Genomic DNA, 26534 nt, shown 5'->3' with positions numbered 1-26534 from the left:
GTTCGGTGAACAATCCGACAGCAACTGACGACAGCACACATGCAACTCCATACGGACTGTTATTTTTCATCTTCATATGTCTGTTGGTATTCCCATGCTGTCGCGAGTGACAGCCTGTAATCTTCCGACATCCTTCAACACGAATCCGAGCGGGATGTCAGGTGATTATGATCACGACAGTAAGGCTGATGATAGAATGAAAGAGAGATGGTGCGAAGCACGTTTTTTCTTACGTGGGGAATAATATCAACAATGAAAACGGTTTGCTTCGTATTCAATATGCCACCGGCCTGTGAAAAAGGAGAAACGAAAAAATGCAAGTCGACGACAGCCGCAGCCGATCAGCAGGCTGTCAACAGGAACAGGACATCCTCAAAATGAGCAAACTAGGCTGTCATGTCCGAACGAACAAAATACATGCGCAAGAATGAGCTGTCGTACGCAACACAAGACAGTTTTTTTGCCTTGTTTAAGCTGTAGCTGTATGTGAGCTCTCATGAATAGCTCATGCATGAGGCTGTTAGAGTGAAGAGAGAGAAAAGTCGTCAGTATAGTGTCGCTCTCCAGTCATTTTCCTAAGCTTTCTCGAAACACAGAATGGATAAAGAAAGTGAACACAACAGAAAACGAACACAAAAACGAGAAAATAAAGTAGAAGAATGAAGAAATGATGGAGAAATACTACAAGGTATACAGCCCTAGGGTTGTATGAAATGGTGACGTGGGACTAAACACTGTAATTAGGGGATTTTTTGTTACAAAATATACAGAGTCTGCAGACAGAATCAATGTGTTTATTTTCAGCCTCCCCTGGAAATCAATTTTTGGAATATATTCAACAACACTCGAAGAAATATTATTTATATTTGGCGATATTATGCCTTGAGTATTTTTTTTTCTTGCAAAAAAATATGTATTTAACAAGGCACAAGCATATCGTGCTTGTTGAAGAAGTACCAAGAATTTCTCATAATGCGTCAAAGTCAGAATTATCTCTATATCCTCAAAAACCAAATCCAATGATGCTTACGTTATCATAATGAATGGTTTTGTCTTATTTAACTCTAACTAAATCAAATCTATAGTATGGATATTACTTTCAAAATAATATGGAAGCCCTTACAAAGGTTCATCAATTGGAAAACATAAGAAAATATTTTGAACAAAATTCCTAACAAGTTCCAGCAAAAAATCGTAGAAATCCACAATTACATTTTTATTTTTTGCTTGACAATTTTTTCATTTGCCTGCAACTACATTCGCTGTATTACGAAGACAGGAAATATACGTTTATTATGGTTAAGCTTAGAATAATAATATATCATCTAACAATTTTAAAATATAAAAAGAGATTCTGTACGAATCTTACTAAATAAACTAAAAAATCACAAGCATTCGCAGATTCTTACTCTTCTATATATGTATATATTTAGGAATTTACTCTTTCGATACTATCCGGTCACGATTATTTAGTGAATATCGAAGATAAAATTTAAAAAATATCCGTTGCAAAAATTTACAATTCTTGTTGAGTAATTCATGGCAATCATATTTATGAAAAAAACTTTCAATCACCATCAACAGCAGCATTGTAGTTTTTCCTCAATTGCATACGAATATAAATGTACGAACAAAAGTGTACCACTGCAATACGAATAGTACTGCTGCAGTACGAATAGAAGAGTACCAATGCAATCATAGACGACGAGAGACCTGCGGTTCTATACTCCACTGGTACTGTTGCTTTTACTGGCATGTTTTCTTTCAAGACTTCAGTTTTTATTAGGTTCTACAGTACCTAACACGCAGGTTTAGAGATTGTTCAAGGATGGGTATTGTTTCAAACTTTTAGGAAAACTTTTACCTTCGAGACATCATATTAGTCTAAGCTCATGGAAGCAAAAATAAATTGACCTATTGGGACGGGGAGACTCTGTCAATTTTTATTTCGAAATTGATACAGGGAATATCACAGGGAACGGATGGTGTCCATTCTCGTCGTCTGTGCTAGGAATGCTCGCATGTAATTGGTTCATTATTCGCGTAAATTTGTTATTGAAATTATTATCAATTTTACCGCTTAGCAATGAAATTAGAGTGATAATTAACACATTACAAAATTGTTATACATTTTATCTATCCAACAACATATTGGTTATTGTTATCCATCATGTGGTTATGCTGTTATTAGCGTTTGAAATCTGACGCAACATTTGCCCGTTTCATTTCCAATTTTACAGAATGCATCCCAGTATAGTAAACAAAGACGTGTCCCACGTCAAAAATATTCAATAGACAAAACTATAGAACACAACGAAAAACGAGAAGAGAAAAAATTAAATAACGAACAAAAAATAAGAAGTAAACAGGTACAATCAAGAAATTAAGACAACAGAAGTTGTAAAAGTCACAAAAAAACAAAGAAACTGTACCATTCAAATTCGTAGATGAACAATAGAATAGAAAATTGAAACAACAGAGAAATTCATAAAAAAAATAACGTAGAAAAAGAGGGATTCGAAGAAGATGGAGAGGAAAAAACCAGGCAACAGAAAACATAAAAATATAATCAAAAAGAAATTCAGAAAATGTAGAAAACTGAAATCATATGGGACACCGAAACCGCCCAGTTCACACGTAAGTGAAGAAAAGCAAATAAATAGAAAAAATAGAAAATATTGAGAATTAAAATACGATAAAAAAAAACAAACTACGCCGATAATAATGAAAATTAGAAAAGCAAAAAGAAAAGACAAGACGCAGAAAACATGAAGAGGAAAAATATAAAAAAAAATCAATTTATAGAATGAATTCTAGAAACGGAAAACAGAAAAGAGGAAATATAGAAATCAGATAAATTAGAGAAAACAACCGAATTCTGGGCTATTGGAGAAAATGTACAAAACACAAAAGCGAACAGAAAATAGAATAAATCTATATATTAGAGTATAAAAAGGAATAATAAAGAAAACAGAAAACATAGAGTAAACAAAGAAGACAGGGAAAATGAAACCGAGATAACAAGAAAAAAAACGGCGTAACGAAAAATAAAGAGGAAACTGGGAGAAGAGAACTTATTATGTCCCTGGATGCAAGGTTTCGTCAAATTCATGGTATTTTTTCCACCGTGATAAAGTCGAAACAGTATTGTATAAGCAATTATAAAATAAAAATAAAAAAAAATCCCAAATAATCAGTAACCTAAAATTAAGAAATGAGAACTAATATCGGAAATGGGAAACCAGAATTCTAAAAAAAACGAGGACAATGGAAATCGGAATAGAAAATAGAGAAAACAGGAAACAGAAATTGAAGGAAACAAGGACAACATAAAAAAAAACAAATAAGACATTGGTGAAAAGCTTTCCCCATTTTCATAATTGATAACTGAATTTAAGATACGAACAGAAACGAAAAAAATATAAAGAAAATAGTAAACAGAGCAAACTACGAATCAAGAGAAAACTGCGAAGCAAGCGGAAACAATTAAAAAGAAAGAGAGCATATATACAGGTCGGACTCGATTATCCGGAACATCAGAAAAAATTTCATTCCGGATAATCGTGTTTTCCGGATAATCGAATCACAAAAAAAATATTCGAATTTGCTATTTACGAACATAAAATAAATATTTCCTTTTTTTTATTTTACTCGTATAATGCAGTGGCGTAACCAGAAATTATTTCTGAGGCAAAAAGGGGAGAAATCATGAGAAGCAAAAAAAATAAATTGGACATTGATTATTATTACTGAATTCGAACATGTCAAAAACATGTCGGAAGTGACATAAATGGTCACAAATATGCCAAAAGGGATGCTAAAGGTAAAAGTTCGGCATAAAAATTCGTTCGGAATCAAAAAAATAAAACTCCGGATAATCGAGTTTCCGGATAATCGCGTCCGACCTGTAAAGGTAATACAGAGGAAACAGCAAAAAAGCAAAGAAACAAAGAAAATATGTTAAAAAAAAAAACTAGGAAAACTAAAAAAAAAACAGAATAAACAGCGAAAACGAAGCAAGAAGAGAATACACGGGGAAACAAAGAGCATGTGAAAAACAGGAGGAAAAGATCGAAAATAAAGAGTCCAGGAGAAAGGACGCAAATGAATATATGTAGAAACAGCAAACAGAGAAAATACAAGAATAGCACAAAGAAAATAAAGAGAACAAAGAAAACGAAAAACATGAATTAAATTAGGAACAATTATTTTAGTAAAAAAAACAGGGGAGAAATGTTCAAAAAGAGATTTCACAAAAAGGGGAAAAGAACGAAAACCCGTAACACATAAACAGAGTAAATAGCGAAACTTGAAAAAAATAGAGATGAGGATTTATAGGAGAAACATAACATACATAAAGCAAAATAACGAATAAATGAAACTAAACGAAACGGAGAAAAAATATAGAATAAAGAAAAAAAATTAAACAGATATAACAAAGAGAAAAAACGAAAAACAGGAACAATAAAGAAAATAATAACAACAAAAGTAACAGAAAAACATATATAAGAAGAAACAAGAAAAATGTTACAATATAAATAAAAATTGAATAGAAGAAAATAACAAAGAAAAACCAAATTGCGACACAGAAAAAAACAGAGAGAAATACTAAAATAAAAGAGAAATACTAAAAAAGAAGATAAATAAGGCTGATACAAGTTTCGAACACGTTTTATGTTCAAAGTTATCAAAATTAGCCAAGGAGAGGGGGGGGAAATAAATAACACCGAGACGAAAAATAAGAAATATCTCCGATAAAAGTTTGTCAACAAGTTACAACGTTTGTAACTTGCACTCAATTTAATGTTGAAAATTAACGCTTTATTATTATTGTTATTCAGGTAATGCTTTTTGACGACACTCTCGCTGTCACAGGACTTATTTGTTGCTAAATTTAGCAAATACGCTGTCCAAGACCAATAATATTAACAAAACGACTTGAATGTTTTTCTTCACCTTCCAATTTTCAAGATTTTTGAAGGGGGGGGGGGGGGGAATGATATAAAATGAAAATAATATTTGTAGCGTCCTCAGTAACCAGTGAAAACAGAAACAAAATAAAATGGAGACTACTTAAAAATAATCGAAGGAAAAACGAAAGGATACACATTACGGAGGAAACGGGAAACGGAGAAAACAAGAAAAAACAAGGAATACCTCAGTCAACGAAGACAATAGAAAAGCATAAAAACAGAAAACAATAAAGACAGAAAAAAATTACAGATCAATCGAAAGAATAAAAGGAAATCAAAAAAATAAAACAAACAAAATAACGTTAAAATAGAAAAAAAACTACAGAATACAGAAAAAATTGTGAATGTAGGAAGAAAGAAAACATATAGAACAAAAAATACAAAGATAACAGAAAGCTGAGAAAACAGGAACAATAGAGAAAACAAAAAAAACAGGAGTAACAGAGATGCACAGATGAAAAAAAAACAAAGCAAATGTAGTAAAATGAATTGAAACTAAAAAATCAAAGCACAGAAGACACTTGAAACTTAAAAAAAAAAACAAAAAATCGTAGAAAACAAAAAAATAATAATGTTAGTAGATCAACAGCAAAAACAGAAACAAAATTATATAGACTGCTGAAAAAATAGAAAAAATACTGAAGGGAAATAGAAAATACAAACTGCAAGGAAAACGGAGAAAACAAAAAACAAAAAAAAACAACGAGAAATACAGGAAAGAAAACAAAAAAAAATACAGTTTAAACAGAGTAAATGAAGTGGATAGCAAAGAAGAGTAAAAAACAACTATAAAAACGATATGAAGAAAATAAAAAAATAAACAAAAGAAAAAATGAATGAAACGGAGGAAAAATATAGAAAAAAAAAGAATACAGAGGAAGTGGTGAATAGAGGATAAGAGAACACAGGTGGAACGAACAATACAAAGAAAACAAAAAAAAAACACTGGGTCAGTACAGGAAACGATAATAACAAAAGTAACATAAGAAATAACGATAAAAACGTAGAAAATAAATATAAGAATTAAAAAAAAAACATTACAATAAAGCAAACATAAAAATACAAAAAATAAAACAAATAAAATAGCAAAAAGAAAACACAGTAAACTGAGAGAAAACAAAGAAGTCGTAGAAAACCAAGAAAAAAAGATGAGTCAGTTAAAAATAAGTAAGTGAACAGAAACAGAAAAAAGGATACAACTGGAAAAAATAGAAAAAAATCCAGGGGAAATAGAAAAAACACATATTACAAAGAAAACAGGAAAAGGAAAACACAAAAGAAAATAACAAGAAATGCCTAAGCCGACGAAGGAAATAGGAGATCATAAAATAAAAAAATGCAAAGACAGCAGAGATTAAACAGAAAAAAAGAAAATATAGAGAATAGAAAAAAAAATAGGAAAAAAATACAGGAAAATGGAAGAGAAATAGACAACGGTGTATATCATGCATATAAAAAAGGAAATACTCAAAATATAGGATTAAAAGGAAGGAGACATGAATTAAAATTCGTAGAGTAGCAATAGAATAGTGAATGAAAACTGAAGGATAATAAAATCAGAGGTAACATAGAAAAAAAGGAGTCGTTTAAAATGGAGACGAGAACACCAGGCAACAAGCGACACTAAAACATATCCAAAAGGGAAATCAGAGAACAGAAACATAAGGAACACAGATCACGCTCAGCTCATGAATAATTGAGATTGAAATTCAGATTTCGAACACAGAAACCAAAAATACAAAGAAAACAGTAAGGATAAAAAAAGTGGAAAGACGAGTAAACATGATTAACATAAACAAATTAACAAAAAAAAATAAATAAACAAGGACAACAAATGAGTTTGAGAAAACATAAATCAAATTGCAAAAAGAAAACAAAGAGATCAAATAAAAGAAAATGGAGGAAATGTAGATCAGTTGAGAGAATTCGTCATCGATATTGTTTTTGGCACATTTTGCATGTTGTAGGATAATACAAATGAAAACAAAGAATAACGAAAAAACTAAGAGAATGAAGAACACATGAAAACAGAAAACGAAGAAATAAAATAACAGCTAAAATGGGAGAAACGGAGTAATTTAGGACTACAAAGAAAACGGGAATAACGAAGAAAATAGAAGAATATTAAACAGATCGATTGAAAACGAGCATAAAATAGAAAACAAAGAAATCAAAGAAATCTCAGAAAAAAAAAACAGATAAAACAACAACAAGAAGAAAAACATCGGAGAAAGCATTAAAAAAACAGATATAACAAACAATCTGAGAAAATGGAGAACAGAAAATATAAAAAGCAGTTGACAATAAATAACAGAAAACAGTGTACAAATAAAAAGCTTTTGAGAGAGAGTGTTAAATGAAAATCTGAAAATCGAGCCACCAAAATTGTCCAGTTTCAAATGTTTATAACTCGGTTAGTTTTCGATAGATTCCCATCGTGTTCATAACAATCTATTGGAAAAAAATTGCTACATGTCCATCAAAATGCCAAAAATTATGATTTTGAATTCTAAGATGGCAACTTCCAATTTTTCGGAAACACCCTAAAATAATACCACCCAATGGGTATTTTACAAAAATTGACTCCAGATGCAGAATTGAAATTCAAGGTGGCAACTTTCGGTTTATGAAAAATAGCCAAAAATGGTTAAATACTACCCGGTATGGTTATTTCCGTAATCAAAATAATGGGCAAAGGCTGTCAACTCTAGACACTATTTTGAACCCCAAGAAAACAGCCTGAAATGACAAAAGACTTCCTAATACGAATATCGTTTTCGTAAGCGGAATGATAACCAGCGGCCATTTTGAATCTTTTTAGTGCTATCACATCTTTTCCAGAGAGCTACTTTATTAGTGTTTGATAAAAGGGATTGATGTGAACATACTGATTTTCTCTTTTTCTTTTGCTAAAATTCAAACAAATAATTGTTGTACAGGTGAACAGGTATTCAAAAAGAAAAAAGAAGTTTGTCCATGGTATTATCGTTAGATTTGATTGATTAGGAATTTTTGAAATAGTGGAGTTGTGAGAGAAACGGGTGATCATAATATTTTAATATTATTTTCGTTCAAAATCATGTAGCGTCTTTACATGATTTTTTTAATGTTTGAAGGTTTGTACCACAGAAAAGGTTCATCATTAAAATTTTAGATCAACATGATTGTTCCAGTATAATAAAAAATGGGAAATTTCAAAGAATATTCTCAGTTTTGGTTTTTCTTGCTGCCTTAAAATGTAAGTCTAAAACAAACAACCTTTCATGCTAAAGTGTATCTACTTAAACTTCCTTGGTTTATAAACTGGCAATTACACAAACTTTCGAATTGTAAATGTCACCCATTCCAACAAAGCCATATAAAGGTTGGTGCTAATGTCTCCTCTAATTAGTGCCACAATAAAATCCTAACCTAGTAGAAAGCAAACACATAAGCAAGTTGTAAAATTCTAATGAACTATCGATAAAATGGTTTTTGCAATTGTCACATAAACAGCAAATTAACTGTTGAAAGGTCCTATAATTGCTCTGTGGCGTACGTAATGAGCACTTAATACAAAACAGCGGACAATTTGGACAGTGCACAAACTTATTATTGTTTACCACAGAAATTTTCAATTAGGCTCTGCATTACACCCACAGCAAGAAAGGCTTGTTCTGTTTCTTTACGAGGGAATTAAATCCCAAGCCTCAAGCCTTCGATGAAGTTGTCACCCGGTGGCAAATTGACAGGATTGACAGAAATGGCTTGTTTACAACCACTCGCTTTCACTTCACAGCTTGGTTAATGCAGCCACATACACACGCAGCACAACGACACACGCCCCATTACCCGGTGGTGCAGCAAAGTTTTACTGGTTTGACACCCATCGCTCGGAAGATGTCCTCACAATCCGTTTCCGTCGCTTTTGATTCGGTGTGACGAATGGCTTAAAAGAAGCGTCACCAAACCGCGATCAAATCAGGTTCGCATCTTTCCGGGCGCTGTTGTTGCTGCTGCTGGGAGCCATTGGAGACCTCCATCAATAGGTCAAGGCACATTTTATGGTCGCATGCATTTTTTTTGCTATCTCCAAGCAAAACGACAGGCCGATCGACAGACCGACCGGATTGCCTCATAAAATTACCTTTCGCAGTCGGCGCAGTTGCTTAGGCTAGGTTCAGAAGCGTCTGTCTAATGGGTGCATGCAGATAGATTATGGCTTGCAATTTTTTTTCTACTGCCTTCCTCACCCTCCATGATTGCTGGTTGGGTGCGTGGGTCTCCACGCTTTACCGCGTGGACTTTGCCTGCTAGCGTCTAGTGAATGAGCGGTTTAAATGAAAACGGCAATTGGATTCGGTTATCCCCGTCGTTTCACTGCGTTTCTCGTCGCGGTCGTCGTCGTCGGTGTGCGGGCAAATGGCAGCTGAGCGGCGCGTGATTATGCAATAATTAAATTAAAATCTTTATTATTTGATATCCAGGCATCAGTATGGGGACTGGTATCACATCGCATCGAGAGATTCTGCAGATTCTGTGACGGAGGGACACCACACTTCTTCTCTTTCTGTCTCGCTCTTGCTAGACTGAGGTGACCTTATCGGATGCTGATTCTTTCCATCATCCACGCGTCCACAGATATACAAAGTTACACGTTCGATTCCGTCCCCCTTGGAACGGTTCATTGCATTCGAGCAGCGGCTTACTGGCAGTACGGGCCGCGCATGTCCAAGATTGGAGATGGCGACATCCGATTATGGCCGGGGACATGTTCTTGATCGCGAGATCTCGGCTCGGATGGAACGGATTTGACAAACGCGCTAGTCGTCGTGGCGTGGAGTGGGCTTTTCAGCAAGTGAACCCACTCGGGTACGAACTTTATGGCTTAGAAGAACTACCGGCTAGTTGAGTGAGCGGGGAAAACTTATTTGGAAAAGTAAAACAGGTTGTCGTGAGTGAAGGCTGCCCTAATCTGCCCGAAGACCGTCGCGTACAAATGTGTGACGGTCTAGTTTCACCGCAGGTAGAAGACAGGCGTCCGGGCGGAAGTGTCCAAATATGGCTTTGCAACAATTCGCCAACAATCAAAACATGACAATGACAGGAGGGGTCACTTCTTAATTATTTGATTATTAGAAAGGGTTTTAGGCGGTCTTTTTTTCTTTTTTCATAACATTTTAAAAAGATCACGAATCACGAGAGAGGGGAAAATTTTGTTAATTTGCTGTCAAACCTCCTAAGATAAACAACATTTTTCGTTGTCTTTATTTTATGGCCTAGATATACAAACTATACTGGTTGCCGATTCTCAGCCAGTGCTGCATAAGCAGAATTCCCCATAGTTGTCATTGCTAAAATTAGGCAGACTGGAAACTGAAGTTTTTCCGCTCAATCGTGCATATCGCACGGAATTAATGATATGCGAGGAACAAAAACATTTTCTCGATCGCTCTTTCCGACCAAATTGTTGCCTCGAAGGAGTTTGGGAATAAACTTTAACATTTAGTCGAGTTACTATTAACAATGTTGTGATCTTCAAAGTTTTCAGTTTTAGTAGCAGTGATACTTTTTGCAATAATAAATGCGATGGCATTTCTTTTTGTTCAATGGCGGCGCCAAAAGGCTTTAACGTTGTCACATAATTTTTATAATTAGCTTCAATATAAAACTAGTTAAGGTCGTGCTTTGTCATCACTTTTAAAGTGAGCCATTGCCCTTGATAGTTATATCAGAGAAACACCCCCTTCTTTTCCCTCACTTATGAGACAGTACATGAAACTTTTTCGAAATTGTAAGATACATTTACGCGTCTTTCACAGTCTGGAACACTGAAACTATCAGTTTCTCAGATTGGCTGCAGTACATTAATATCAAATTTTTCTTACCAATACTCTCAGACTTAACTACAATTTTTATTAATTCAATTTTTTTTTCTAATTTCTTATGAAAATACTTCCTTTTACAACCTCATACATTTATTAGTTCAGAAATAGTCTTATTTCCACGTTCACGAAGATTCTTTTGAATCGAAAGTTTCGATCAAAAAATATTTGCTTCTATGTATGGGTAATGAACTTGTAGAATACGAACCCGATAAGAAACATTCACAAATGTTTACTCGAAACCCTGTTTGCTTGACAGCAAAGCGTCTTCGCTCAATTTGCTGTAAATCTTTTTGCTATTATACGATGCGAATTATTTACAGAAATCGTTTAAACTCAAGAATATAAAGTCTAGAAAATATAAAATAACTGTTTTCTTGAACGTCCAATTCTGAAACATTTATTTATGTTAAACTTTTTTAAGAATAATTGTATCCTACCGGTACTCAATTATTTAAGCAGTTATTTCCAATCGAAAACTTTATGGTGATTAACTTTTCAAATACATTCAAAATTCGGTGCTTATTTTTTGTGGCAATTTTTTTACATTGTCAAAGGTTTCTAAGCTACAAACTTTATGTACAATGAATGCTAAAACACCTCTAAATTAAGTAGTGATTATTTTTTTTTATGAATCTGTAGGTGTTGCTAAGGAATCACGAATAACTCACTGAAAAGGCGTATCTACAAAAAAACTTCAATTTTCTTAGCTCAATTTTGGAATATTTTGTTAACAGATGCACTCAGAAATTCAAATAAATACTTTTTTTATCATTTGATTGGTAATCTTGAAGAGAAGCGTTAATTTTGGGTTACTATTTACCGATGACAAGGAATGATTCTGGTTCGCGTGTTATTCTCCGCTCCGCACACACTCGCTACCGACACACTTCGAGCAACAGCTGTCGCCAAATGGTCGAAAGCAAACGTGACGCGCAGATGCAGACCAAATTACTAACAGATCCGGACATGTTCAGTAATGCTATGCAGTGCCGGGATACGCCAGTTGGTCCGTTTGCTGTGGAACGTTGCGATCAAATTAGTCGTCTGCTCCACCTTATTGCGCTAAAATATGATATTACGACAACAGCAGAGGCGATAGAACTCCACCTTGCGGGCATTTCATAGTTGTGTTTCTTGTGAGGGTTGTATTACTCAATACGCTAAGGTTTTTTGTTACACAGATTTCGGAATTTACGTGGTTTTTTAAGCGGATTTTTTTTATGCGCTACGTATCCTCCGCGTAAAAAAACCTCTAGTATACTGCAGTTATCTCACGACTCGGCTTCTCATTGTGTTTAGAATTGGACGCATTTCGCCCCAAATCGTCCTAAGGATTGGCAGCACCCTCTTCAAATTGGTTGAAACTTTTTGGGTGTGAAGATATCCCCTAATTAACGTCTATGCATACTTATTTTTTCCCAAAATTAGTCTAAGCTGTCTTCCTAAAAAGGCAAAACTTTTTTTGTCGATTTTTTTGTTAATCAATATGATTCAAAAACGGTAAATTTTACAAAAAATTGTTTTGCGCGTAAATTTTAGGAATTTGTCTGAATTTTCATAAAAAATATGGAAAAAAATATATATCAAGTCAAAAAAATCGATTTAAAAAAAATGGTTATCTCTGAATTGGCTGAAATTTAGGTAGATAAGGAAAAGGAAATAGAAATTTAGGTAAATTCATCAAATAGGTTCATGACAGGTAAGAAGCACTCACATCTGTAAAACAATGAACTTCAGGTACATGCATACACATAATATATTGAAATTAGGCAATGAATTTTACTTGCTTTCAATTGTTAAAAACAAAAACATCAAAGCATAACAAGTATTACATTCTATCAAGCTTTTTACACTGAAAAAAATAATAAGCCTTAGTTTAGGTTTGCATATATTTTTTTTTATTTTTGGGAATAACTTTTTTCTTAAATATGCTCCATTCGCGATGTATGGACGAAATGGAGCCAACAATGTTGCCTTTCACAAAAAAATTTCAACCAATTTGGAGATGACCATATATTATATTTTATTAAACCGATTTTTTGTATTTAAATAGCATTTTTTTTCAGTATAAGACTTGTTATATAATTTTATCTAAATTTTTAATGAAAGTTCAGACGATTTCCTAAAAATTACCCATAGAACACTTTTTGTAGAATTTACTGTTTCTGAGTTACATTGATTTAAAAAAATTAAAAATAAACAGTAGCCCTGTTCAAAAGACAATCTAGACTAATTTTGGAAAAAGTAAGTACAGTCATACCTCGATATAAGGCAACCTCGATATAACGTAACTCGATTTAACGTAACTTTTACCTCGATATAACGTAACTTTTTAAAATGTATTGAAATTGAAAATAAATGATACAGCAACTGTTTTTGGACTATAAATTGCTTCAAAAAAATGTTTGTATTAAGTTTTGAAACCAATAAAACCGATGCGAAAATTGTCCAAAATGGGCGTAAGGAAGGTTTAAAAATACAAATAGGTAACGAGAAATAGGTTTTCACGCATCCTTCAGTAACAATTCACAGTCTTGCATCAATTAAAAAAAAATTTTCTGATTGTTGACATTTTTTTGCTTGGATATAACGTTACTCGATATAACGTAACGAAAATAAAAATAAAGTTGCCTTATATCGAGGTATGACTGTATGCAGAGATGCTTGAATGGGTAATATCTCCACACCAAAAAATTTTTAACGATTTTTGAGAGGGTGCTGCCAACCTTGGGTTGATTTGGCGCAAAATGCGTCATTGAGTGATGGGGTACATTATCAAAAGCTCCCTCCAAGTGCGATTTCTTTTGCTTCTATAAATTTCGCTATTTTTGTAGTCAGCATGTGCATTTTTTTTCCTGTGTGGACTCATCACTGCGACCAGAGCTTAGATCTATTGTGATATTGCAAAGGTGTTTTCTGTACTCCGCACTTCATATTATTGGCAGTATCACTATTGAAGTAAGTGATACGCTTATCTTTCATATCCGTGCTTGTGTTTACCTTTCCGTTTCAAGCTTACTGCTCTAGCCTCTGTCCATCCTAACAATATCGCCTAATTACAATTCCCTGTAGAGAACTTCCATACGTAACTCCACCAGTTCTATTATAATAGGGACTTATTTTTGTAAGAAGGAGAGTCAACAGGGGTGCTGTAGAATTCAGATTGAAGGAAGGGTACATGGTGGGGAGTCTGAGAATAAACCCATGATAAAGTACTTCGACAACCAAATGGCCTGATTCTACTAAGATTCGAACTCACGACCACCTGCTTACCAAAGCGGACTCTGTTACCTTGCGGCTATGGAGCTCCCCTCAGCATGTGCATGTGCATGCTTACTTAGCGGAAAGGCTTTCCACTACGTTGATTTGACGTGGTAGTCAATGAGCTTTTCTATGATTTTTAATGTAAGATGTAAGGTCTATTGGCTTTTGAAAGCATTTTGTCGTGCTTACCAGCCTTTGCTATGAATAGCACTTTCAATCTCAATCAATCTCAACTGTTAACGAGGTATTGTTTCTCCAAATTAAAAACCAAATAACTGACAAGCATCATTGCTTCTTTAAGAGCCGTGCAACATCGATTATTTTACTCGAAGTCATAAATTATTTATTAAAAGCAGCAGTCCTAAAATATCTTGAATCATTTTTACCTGACCATCAACAATTAATTAAATTCTCATTTAGGATTTCTTCTTTTTATTTTGTTAATGACATTTCATTCTTTCTCGAGAACCTAAAAGTGTTGCTGACGTCATTAAGTTATCGTACCTAATAATATTCTGTCAAAATAGATGAAAGAAGAGCAGAGTCAGCATAGCAGCAATCTCTGGAAATAATGTCTTCCCCCATCATATTAAGCAATAAATTAAAATAAAAAGTTGTAAGCTTTGAAACATACGATCATTGAAAGAGTGTCTAGAATTTCTTGCCAACACATTCCCAAATTTCGAAATTCACATCCCAATAATGTGAATATATTTCCTAGATTATTATTTGGTTTTTCCAAAAACGTAACAGTCATATAAAGTAAATTCAACAAAAATATTGCACTCACCGCCTATAACAAATATAAGGGAGAGCACCGACAAATTTTACAAGCCGAGTTTTCGGAAATAACGACCCCTTTCGATGAGAAAGAAGAGGACCTACAGGTAACATTCACCAACCCTCAAATTTTGTAAATCACCATACCCCTGAAAATTTCTTCACCAACGCAAAATGCAACTGAAATTTTGGTTCACTGTCAAAATTTCAATCGCATGAAAGGCCCAGCCGAAATGAAACAAATTTATAACAATCTTTTAGGCTCATCCTTGGCAGTCAAATTTCAAAGAATTCGAGCGCTTTTGGATGAAATCGCACATAGCAGGTGAAACACACGTATTCGCCCCTGTCTACTTTCCTTCACACAACGCTAATAAAACCAATTACGAAAAGTTTTTTAATTGCGCAGAAAATTTTATTAGCTGAACTACCTCTCGGAATGAAAGTTCACATCTATGAGGACTTCAATCAAAACAACGCTGACTTCATCTTGGACTCTGAAAACGAAAGCATCCTACTCCCAGCCGCTGGAGAAAACATCACTTTGCATTTCATGTGTGACGAAATTGCTAAACTAGGTTCTAACTAGGTTAACCATGTAAAAAACCGTGAAAATTGCCATTTGGACCTACTCTCAACGAATATTCATGACGATTTCTGTGTGACTGAATCATTTAACCCACTGTGGAAAAACTATTCCTTATTTTTACATGAATATCAAAGACCCAACGACTGCGAGTATGAGGAAGTCCTTGAATTCAAACTCGCGAACTATGAAAATATGGAAAAACAAATTAAACAAATTGTCAATTGGCAACACATTTTTAGAGATGCAGGAAATGTCGAATCATCTATTAGCGTCTTGTATAAAATTCTGTACAACATTATCTCTCAAGCGACTCGTTAAAAACTGGAGTCTTCCCAAATATTTGAAAAAGCTCACTTTTGGTGCCTATTTTCAAATCTGGGTGAAAATCTGACATACGTAACTATCGTGGAATCGCCATTATCGCTTGCATTCCTAAACTCTCTGAGGCAATTGTCAATGAAAAAATGCTCGCTCAAATGAGAAATCGAATAACAGACAAACAACACGGCTTGTTAAAAGGCCGCTCTACATCCACAAATTTACTTGAATTCGCAGATTACTCATTAAATGCAATGGATAATGGGAAGGGAATCATGTTGAAGCTCTCTATACAGACTTTTGCAAAGCATTTGATCGTTTTAAACTGTAAAAAAATGAAATTGAGTCTGGTCTTTTGAAGAGGTTGAATCATATTTAACAAACAGGCAACAAATTATAAAATTTAATGTAAAGAAGTCAAATCCCATTCAAGTTACTTCAGGTGTTCTCCAAGGCTCCCACTTAGGACCGCTTCTTTTTGTTTTGTACGTAATTGACATTTCCTTCATACTCGAAAATGTTAAAGTACTAATATATGCCTACGACATGAAGCTGTTTTTGGAAATAAAAATTCAAGAAGACATCAACGTATTTCAGAATGTAATCTACACATTTTATATCTGGTGTTAGAAAAGCCTACTGGAATTAAATGTGAAAAAATGCAATATTATATCCTTTAGCAGAAAATAAACAACGCCTAACAACGCCTTGTAATTGCACTAGGAAATCAGAATGTAGAAAAATGTGAAAAAGTTAGGGATTTAGGAATAATCTTAGATTCTAAACTTAATTTCATCGACCAACACTATCATACAGAAGGCAAATAAAATGTTATGGTTTATCAAATGCTTCTGCTACAATTTGCAAGACTTACTTACTCACTTAGATAGCCGTACTTCCTAAGACATGATCTGCAAGACACGTACTCTATCAAAACTTTGTATATTGCCTATGTGAGGTCAATACTGGAATATTGTAGCATATTGTGTGGTCTTTTCGTCCTGGCGTACATGAAGAAAGGATAGAATCAGTACAAAAGCAATTTATACTATGTATATGCTTTTCGTAAGGTAGGTTGGACCTCACATCGTCTTTCGTCAAATGAAGCTCACCGCATGTTGATTGACATTCAAACATTTAAAAACGGCGAGAGTACGCGATGGCTTCATTTGTAAACGGTATCGTTTCGCAGCACGTTGACTCAGCAGTATTTCTTTCAAAATTATACTTGTATGTACCGATTCAACAACTTAGACACCGTAGCTTATTTGCTCTTAACCATCGTCGTACGGAATATGCTGAAAATAGACCTATAAATAGTATGATGAAATCTTATAATCAACACTGCGAAGCCATTTACTTTACGATGTCCCGGTATAAGCTGAAACAGCATTTCAAGTCCTTGAGGCTGAGGACACAATATTAATCCGTTTTATGTCTATGTATAGTTAAGAAATGTAACCAGTCTACATATGATTGACGAAAAAAAAAATAAATAAATAAATAACACATTCTAGCGCCCAAGGTTTTGTTTTTAGATTTTATTCTACGCATTAATCTTGTACATTTTTAAAAAACGCGGAATATTGAAATACCGCATTTATTAACGCTGATTCTCCAATTAACGCATTTTCCACGGGGATTATTTACGAAAGAAAAATCATTTAAAATTCAGAAAAGTGCTACGGAAAGAAAACAGTTCAAAGTGGCATTTTAGTTCATTTTTCATAAAATATTGGTGTTTAGGATACACTTGTGAACTTATTTTCAACGTAAATATTGGATCAATTGGCAATGTAAACGCACCAGCATTTAAAAATCGGAGAAAATATGTTTTAGACAATATGTCACATGAGACACTTTTGCGTTGGTTTATAACACATACGTCACTTCTGAAATTAGTTACTCTAATCATCCTTTTACTGAATATTCTAACGGTTGAGTTTTGTTCTGCATTCCCATACATTCAACGATTAGGTATCATCCATTAGCCACGTGAACTTTTTGAAGGGACGAAAATCGGGCCAATGTCTTTGTTTTTATACTAAAATTAAGGCTATAAGGTATTTGCCAAAGTGAATTTTTTAAGTAGTTTATGGACTTTTTTGTTCTAGTTTGATCTCCGGTTTGGTTTTTAGTTTGATATGGTATGCAACTTAATTCTGAATTTTGATCCAACTGTTATCGGCAATCTTATCCAGTCTCAGATCTAGCTTTGGACTGATCTTTGATTTGGGATCTGGACTTCAGTTCAGCTTCTGGTTCGTTCTCTAGTCTGATCTAATCGAATTTCTGTTCCGATTCGATCACTAGTCTGACCAGGATTGGAATGCAATCTGGAATCTGATTTGAACTCTTGTCTGTTTCCAGATCTGGCATCTGATCTGGTTTCTATTTTCGTCTGGTCCCATGTCCCAGACAAACTTTTGAGGTCAGTCGTTCTGAAAATTTTCGATAACAATATTCACATATTGTTATCAAAAATTCTTAGAATAGGATCATCGAATCAACCCAATTTTTAGCATTTGATTTTAATATTTTAAAACAATAAGATTTGCGAACCTCTTCAGCATCAAAATTCTCCGACCCATTTGAACTTCAAATTCCCAGTAAGAGCGACATTAATGACAGGAAGTATGCGTCGGACATAATCGTCGTTCATTTCCTCTTTTATTCAAAACGGTAGCAGATAAGCCGCACTGAACGGATTATGCTAATCTATAATGTTCCGCAATTGTGCGCCCACCCGGAGAGATCGCCCGCTAGGAAAGGCTTATCAGCCAGTGTTAAAATAATACGAACGTGTTTTCATTCATTACCTCCTCGATCCATCCAACCATCCGGAGGAAATATGATGCAAACAAACGGATCAAGGTTAAGCAGTCTTCAAACTGTCAACTGATGTCTGTTTCCCCCTGCTTCTCTCTCCTCTACAGACAGGGTAGGCTTCGCCTCCACCGATGGGTGTCGTGCAAGTCATCGCCGCCGTAATCCAATCTAAAGCAGCCTTTGCAGAAGCAATCGCGCTGTGTCTTTTCAACTCGGGCTAAAGTGGGAAGGTTTTGGACATTTTGCCGCAAAACAAGTCGAACGAAAAAGTCAAGTGGTTTACTGTTTAACTTTAAGTAGTTCGACGTGACTCCGAACTGTCCTACGACTGATAAACTAAACCCTGCCAGGAATTTACGGTCAAAGGAAATGATTGTCTGCTTATGAATTCGTCGACTAATTATTATTTTTTAGACCGACATAGAAAAGGTTTGAGATTCTACGCGTGACACGAAGGGTCCCCATATTTCGCGCTAGACCCGTTTTGTATTCGCAATTCACCTGGCCTGGTCGAATCGTTTGCCAACAAAAGCCAGGGCCAGAGCGGCCCGAGTGACAGCATGTGTTCCATAATTTTACAGCGCCCACCACCGGGTCCTGAACCGTCGTCGTCGTCGTTGTCGTTGCCGTCGTTGGGCAACCTGGAGGAGGTTGTGTGTGTGTGTGTTTACCTTGTGCATTCAGTTAAGTGGCTATCATCCCACGGTTAGGGTTCTTCAAGCCAAGCCACGCAGAACCGCGACGCGAGTGTAAAATTATGGTAAATAAATGATACTCTAATTATGACGGCACAGAACAAGTACTGTACAGCGGCGGCGGCGAAGTAAATGCGTGGGCTTTGTTGCTTCAAAATTTCCAGCTGTTTGATGGGCTCTAAAACCCACAGGGCGGCACACACACGGGGTTTCTTCTCGAGTGTCGTCGTCGTCGTCGAGGCAAGTGAGGATATGCATGCGGCAATAGCGATGTGGTATTACTCGATTGCAAATTACCAATCTATAATTGCGCAACCGCCTTTTTCTCACAGCATAACTCACCCAGGATTGCGGGGTATACATTTTTGCGTTGGCTGTAAATCGATATAATTGAATAATGCCACGTGGCACGGAGCGCAAGTTTTCAATGTCAGAGAAAATTACTGTTTGCTACGTGGTGCAATGCTGGGGGAGGAAAACTTGTTCTATTTAGGATCATTTATCAAACCACGTGCTTTGGTTAATTTCCATACCTTTCATCTACGAGACTCATCGTGGTTTTAAATAATTTGAAAATACTGCATTATCGAGAGTGTCAGGTTGAAAAAGACTGATAGAAAAGTCATAGTTGTGATTTTTATAAATTATAAATTACATTTAGATCACAATGTGGGCTTAAATAATAGTAATAATCGTATTCTAATAAGCGTAATTATTGTTTCTGAAACAATTTCCCTTATTGTGTATTTTCAAAATATATTCATTTTTATGCGACTGCGAATAAATGTGTCTAAAACGAAATACATGCGAGCGAGAGGCTCCAAGGAAAACAACATTAGCCCCCCAACTCAAGTCTCTGTAGACGGCGATGAGCTTGAGGTGGTCGACGAGTTCGTGTATTTCGGGTCACTTTTTTCAATTTGTAATTAGTTTGTATTTTTTATGTTGTTTTAGTTTAATAAAAAATATATATACATTTAGGCAAAATTTGTTTAGTTTGAGGGGTCGTCCATAAATTACTATTTTTCTTTCAATGGGGAAGACGCCCGGTGGCACTACTTATGTTCAAAAATCATATAATTCTATGAAAAAGAAAAAAAGTTCCAAAAAATATAAAAATTTGATTTCGTGCTTTATAGACGGCCCCAAACAAAAAATGGATGCCAAATTCGTGTTCAGCGTCCCAAAATTATGTAAATACCAAGTTTTTGTCGCATTTATCGACACTTTTTTGCTTGGCCAACTTTTGTATGGAGTCGCCCCACTGTGCTGTGTTCGGGAAAATCTGCGGAGGAATAAAAAACGATTTCGCAAATTACGACGCAAGTGAAAAAGAGATGCCAGATAATTGTTCACGAACCAAGCACGTGCGGTGGCGGGTTGGAGCTGACAAATTTTACAGTGCGCTTCGGGCAGCACGCCAGGTCAAAACTGGGTCAAAATTGAGCGAATAAAGAAGGATTTTGACAGCAGTTAGTGCGCTTCCAGGTCAAAACGAGGTGAGCTGGTGGGATAAAGAAATTCGCTATAAAAAAGTTCATCATTTTTTTTGGGAACACAATATAATGGACACTTTTCATATATTTTTCGAATCCGTTTGCACTTCCACTTTTCACTTTAAAAATTTGAAAATTTCAGCTATGGAAGGCAGTCAACCGAGAATTTTTTCACATATCTCTTGTTGTATTTTATAATTCATTTTTAAGAATCTTACATTATACATGAACATATGTAGAATATTTGGATGACTTCATACGGCGAATAGTTGCGATGCAATGTTGTTGTAATAACTTATTTAAATTAATGTTTTCTGCCAATGAAAGCAGCACAATAACTACTATAGAATTGTCATGACTTAGTCTAATATAAGTTCATCTTTTCTATTTTAGCACAACATGACGGATCATTTTCATAAGTTTTTCGAATCTCTTTTTAATATTTCATTTGCGTTCGTCCTTACATGCCATATTACTTCTCATTATATTTTAGAATTCATCTTTATTAATCTCACATTTTATGTATATGATCATATCTTTATTGTTACATTAATCCAATTAAATCATGGTCATATCACTTATCAAAGTGAATCCTGATAAAAAACCCACCCCACTAACAAAAACTCCCTTCCGTGGTCTTTGTAGGGATACAAAGGTATACTCGGTCTCTAACAAAGCAAATACTGCATTTTAATATTCCTTCCTTATTGAAGGCTTTATGCGGTACTGATATAACTCGAAATTCAGAGTTCCAAGAGAAACGGGATTGAAAAGTTGGCGGTTAAAATTACCTTTATCGTCTCCAAGAAATCTATGAGCAAGTTAAACTCTTTTAAAGACACATCAACTTATAACTCAGTTTTTTTTGTGGATTTTTGGAATGAGTCTTTGTGAAATAAAACTTAATCATATTTGGTATCATTTGACTGCAACATGGAAAACTTTTGAGTTGTGCTGGCAGGTGTTGCACGAAACCGACGATATCCCAACCTGACTGTAAGGACGTGGCCGGCGCCGTTATTGGTCTTTAAAAATCGGGTCATTGAATGATGCACAGTGAGAAGGAAATACCACCCCAATCGTTCTTTCAGTTGATTCATTGTGCATCTTGAGTGGCTCGGACCCATCACGGAGTAGCAACCATTGATATGTACAGTCAGAACTAAGCTAAGCTAAGCTGAAAAGGTGTGGATCCTACGGAGCGAGGGGTGGCCCGCTTGGTACCAAAGTTGAGAATTTTGCATAGTGGTCAGTAGTGGTGAACAAATGTGAGAAGGTCGACGTTTTGTGCACTTAAGATGGAATGACTCGTATCTGAGAACCAAAAAAATTTCCCGAAATAGAAATGTCATGGAAGAAATTTCATTTTTTGTTAAACAAACAATAACTACATTTAAAAAAACTTATCATTCTTTTCCACTGTAAATCTCACTAATTTCGTTACTCTTTTTATTAAACTTACTCTATAGTAAAAACATTGTTTCCTATGGAAGGAAATTCTAATTCTTTTGTACTGAATGCTGGTGGAATGTTTTTCGCGGTTTCAACTCATTCCGAGTGACAAACTCAATCGTACGCTGCTTTCAGATTGTGAATAGCATCACACCCTGTTTCAGAACATACAAAAATGTGTTGATAACTGTGAGTTATAAGCTAATATTCTTTCAAGTTTTTCAATAAAGTAACCAATTGAAAAAAAGATTCATATTTTATTCACAAAAATGTAATGGCGAATAAATACAGCTAATCCAAATTCTAGCAATGTTCTAATGTATCACGCACATGTAACATGCAAAACAAAATTAAGGTAGTATTTCTTATTTCGAATAAAAAAACATCCCAAACCTTTAACTGACGATTGAAATGACAACTTTTATCAACACAACATTCATCACGTTCTCGAAAGCCATTTCAACAAGTGAATCAGTGCAATCTATCCTCCAAACCTTGCAACAAATTACGCAACTTGTTGCCCGGTGACAAACGGTTTTAACTAACCATCAACTTCAACTGCGGTGTTTCGACAATCAGCGCCGTTTCTTCTGGCAAGTTGACAGTTTTATTGCCCGGCGGTACGCCCTCGACTAGTTCTACTTAGGTATGTGCAATGTGGCATCCACATTCATATGCGGAAGCAGCAGTAGAAGAATGTAAACAAACAAAGCAGCAAAACTGGGACACAGACCATTCTTAGAGACCCGACGCGACGCGGGAAGTTCGTGCAGCTCGTAAAGGCCCCGTTAATGAAGATGAAAGTTTACGGAAACCTGAATGTTTGTCTAAACATCAGTACCGAGCCCCGACCGATGCAGGAACATCCTCGTAAATATATCGAATATCACCCGAAACACATCAGAGAATGGTCATCTGTTTGATCCGATCAATGGGAATTGCAGTACACGAAATGGACGGAGAAAGTGGCAGGTTTCAGATTTCGTTCCGTAAAACTGCTGTAATTTTGCATCATGTCAGCTGCTCACTGATTCGGCTACAAATCACAAATGATCAGTTGAAGATCATCGCTGATGAAGCGAACGCACGCACGGGTGGAATGACAACTGTCCTCATCCCCAAGTTTTCCTGTACCCTCCGCAAGGTCTGTAATCTTTCACTAACCGCGCTACCTGGTGAGGGGCAGTTTGAAAAGCTACCAAGCTGCAAGCCAGAGCGGCGCTACCATCAACCGCCGACCGCGTGGTGGGCGAGAGTACCGTGGAAAATGTCCCATTCGACGCTCATAATTTCAATTACACTCTGTCATTCAGCTTCCCCAGCCCTCTAATATAGGCTAATTACCAACAATTTATTATTTCAAACGTATCAAATTGCACCCTGGCGACAACAATCCGCGCCCTGGCTGCTGCACGCCTCTCGGAGTATAACCGGCCGGACGAAAGACGGAGTGTACTGCAACTTCAACGGCCTAAGTGCCGACATTAACTCACTTTATTTATGAGCTGAGTCGTCGTCGTCTTGGTTCTCCCTAGTCGCGACTACCGGCGCGAGTGGCTTTAGAAAGTAAAGAAGTGAGTGCAGCACCTTCGCGATTCCACCGGAGGCCAAATGTGCGCCGATAACATCTTTTCCCCGCAGGACCCTGGGGCGGTGTGGTGCACAATCTGGGTGCCCTATGGGCCAGCTTAGCAGCAGGTTTTTCGCCGGTAGAACGCCTCCCGACTTGAGAAAAAAAATATGCTTATGTAATCGCAATCGATCCGAGCGTCCACTTTCCACGTCGTCAGCAGTGCGTTCCCCGATAGCTACTTCCACTCACGGTCGCCATCGTTCCTCGCTCGTTTCCTCGGATGTCCACACGGTTGCTCGTTGCTACCGCCGGGGGATGGGCGAATGAGGTTTTGGAATTCAATATCCGTTTAAATGTGCTCGATTATCTAACACCGGCAAACTGTACATCGCTTAGCCTGGGTACAGCCTTTGTGTTTTTAGACGTGTAATGGCTGAATAAAAAACGCTTTATGATCTCGGCGGAATTTTATCAGAGTAGACTAAATTATGAGCTGTCTGTCCTTCCCGAGTGGTGGCTTGCTCTAGAATTGTACCAACTTCAATTGCAATTAGCCTTGTAATTTTATCAAGAAATCCAGTAGAAAAATAACAGCTTTATATTATGGTTATGATTACGAATGAGAACAAATTAGCTGTGATTGCAGAAGATTCCAGTAAGCTACGAATTGTATTCAATGGCAGTTGAAGCAGTAAAAGCAATGGGTGGCTTTTTTAGTTTCCTTCATCACAAGTTTTGATATTCTATCCTTATCCCGGTAAGATCTTCTTGATTTAAACTGGACACTCTGGCTGTTATACACAGACTTTGCGGCCAGTCGTTAGTGTAGAATTACTGGACATTTTATATCATACCAATTTTCATATAGTATTTAGAATAATTTCAAGGAACACAGTAAATTCACCGAATAAAACATACCAACTTTAGGTAGGCTTCTTCAGGTCGCGAGTATTATCGGTCGGGTATAGTTTGATTCATTCCACAAACCACAAAGTTTTATTGAATTTTGGTGCCAGCCCCTCATCAAGTATGTAGGTGCGAAATCCTTCGCTAGTGACATTCGATTACAATTTTCTCAAATAATATGCATTTATTCACCTTTGAATCAAACTACTCTCGATGCTCTGGAGGCAGCAAAAAACGCAGTCATTATAAACACTTACAATGAATGAAAGCATCGGTATTAATACTAAAATATAATTAAGCTCCAGTTCTCCATGATAATACAAGTACGGAAATGACATCATTAGAATTAATTCACCTTGTAGAATGCGAAACTGACAGCGTCAACATTTCACTTACACTTTGAATTTCAAATTGCAAGAAAGAAGAAAATCATATACTGACGATAATATAAATCATTGGTAATAACTTCAAAACTTGGTAGGAAACTAAATCAATGAGCTTGCTCTAAACTTTTGTGACTTGCTTAAAGTTATGATTTAAACCATCTAAAAATTTGCGAGAAAGACTATTCTATGACACAATTTGGTTTCATCTTTAGTTTGAACTTAACCATAGATTTTCAGGGTCAGGTTCCTGCTAAAACTTTATCTGCTCTGGGCTCTATATAATAATAGTCTCTAGTTAGTACTACCTACGAGTTTGATTTAATTTGGTGCGGTCTGCAGTTCAGTATAACCTTCGGTTTAGGCTCTGGTAAGTTGAAATTTAAATTTTCATTGGTCACCAGAGCTGATTAAGACAAGTCAATTTTATAGTCTTATTTTTATAATAGTTTGATTGTTTCATCACAGAATTTTCCATATTATTGACTTTCAAAATTGAACTTTAGTTTTCATTTTTCAAATCTAATTATGATCTAACTAGAAATATCAATTTGCCATCCGCTATTCATCGTATTCCTAGGATCCTAAGATATCCTAAGATATCCTAAGATACTTTTTAATTAAAGTGGTATCTTCATTTATGGGATGTTCTTTTCAGTTTAATACCTAGTATTGTCTCTTTCCTCTGATTTAGTCTATTGTTTAGGTGATTATTTGGTCTGGAACTGAACCTAATCAGTCTTTGATTTGATTTTAGATATGGACTCTGGTCAGATCTTTGCCTAGCTTTTCCAATTGTAAAATTTTCATTTTATGAACATGCACATTTATTTATCGCTAGTTGAACGTTCCCGGCGTTTCTCAAGATAAAAGTGTTCAAAATTTGGAATCATTTCTTATAATGCTCTCACTTATAAATACAACAAACACAACATTTCCTAGAACGCATAGAGCGGAAATATCTAAATTGTATTAGACCATTTTTGGCTGTTTTTCAGATTCAGTAGTCACCATTTTGGATTTCAAAATGGCTCTCGAAAAATACACATATCGTATAGTATTTTACTGTATGAGGCTATATCAAAGACGCCGGAAATTAATTTCACAACATCTGGAATTGATTCCAGGTTTCTGAGCATCATCTCGATACCGCATACCATTGGATAATATGCGGTCACTTTAGGTTGTTTTTTGGATTTTAAAATGACATCTGAAGTAAGTAATTGGCTCCGGAAATGAATGATATCTGGCTATTTTGAGCTTATTATCAGAAAGCGTAAGTCACCATCTTCGATTAAAATTACGGCTGGAGTTGATTTATGGCCTAAAGTTGATTTTCTCATTCCGGAAACACCCACAATGAGAGGTATTTGATTTTTTGAGGTATATCAAAGTGTCCCATTCAGAGT

The 26534-nt window shown here is 35.6% G+C and overlaps 1 protein-coding gene across 2 annotated transcripts in view; it reads right to left on the bottom strand.

Moving 5' to 3' along the window:
* The window catches only part of LOC129721311 (uncharacterized), a 235643-nt gene that overhangs the window by 152264 nt on the left and 56845 nt on the right, over nucleotides 1-26534 (bottom strand). The gene's annotated exons all lie outside the window — the stretch shown is intronic.

The sequence above is a fragment of the Wyeomyia smithii genome, chromosome 2 (assembly GCF_029784165.1).
Source record: "Wyeomyia smithii strain HCP4-BCI-WySm-NY-G18 chromosome 2, ASM2978416v1, whole genome shotgun sequence".
Lineage (NCBI taxonomy): Eukaryota > Metazoa > Arthropoda > Insecta > Diptera > Culicidae > Wyeomyia > Wyeomyia smithii.
This window is presented reverse-complemented; position numbering and strand designations above follow the sequence as displayed.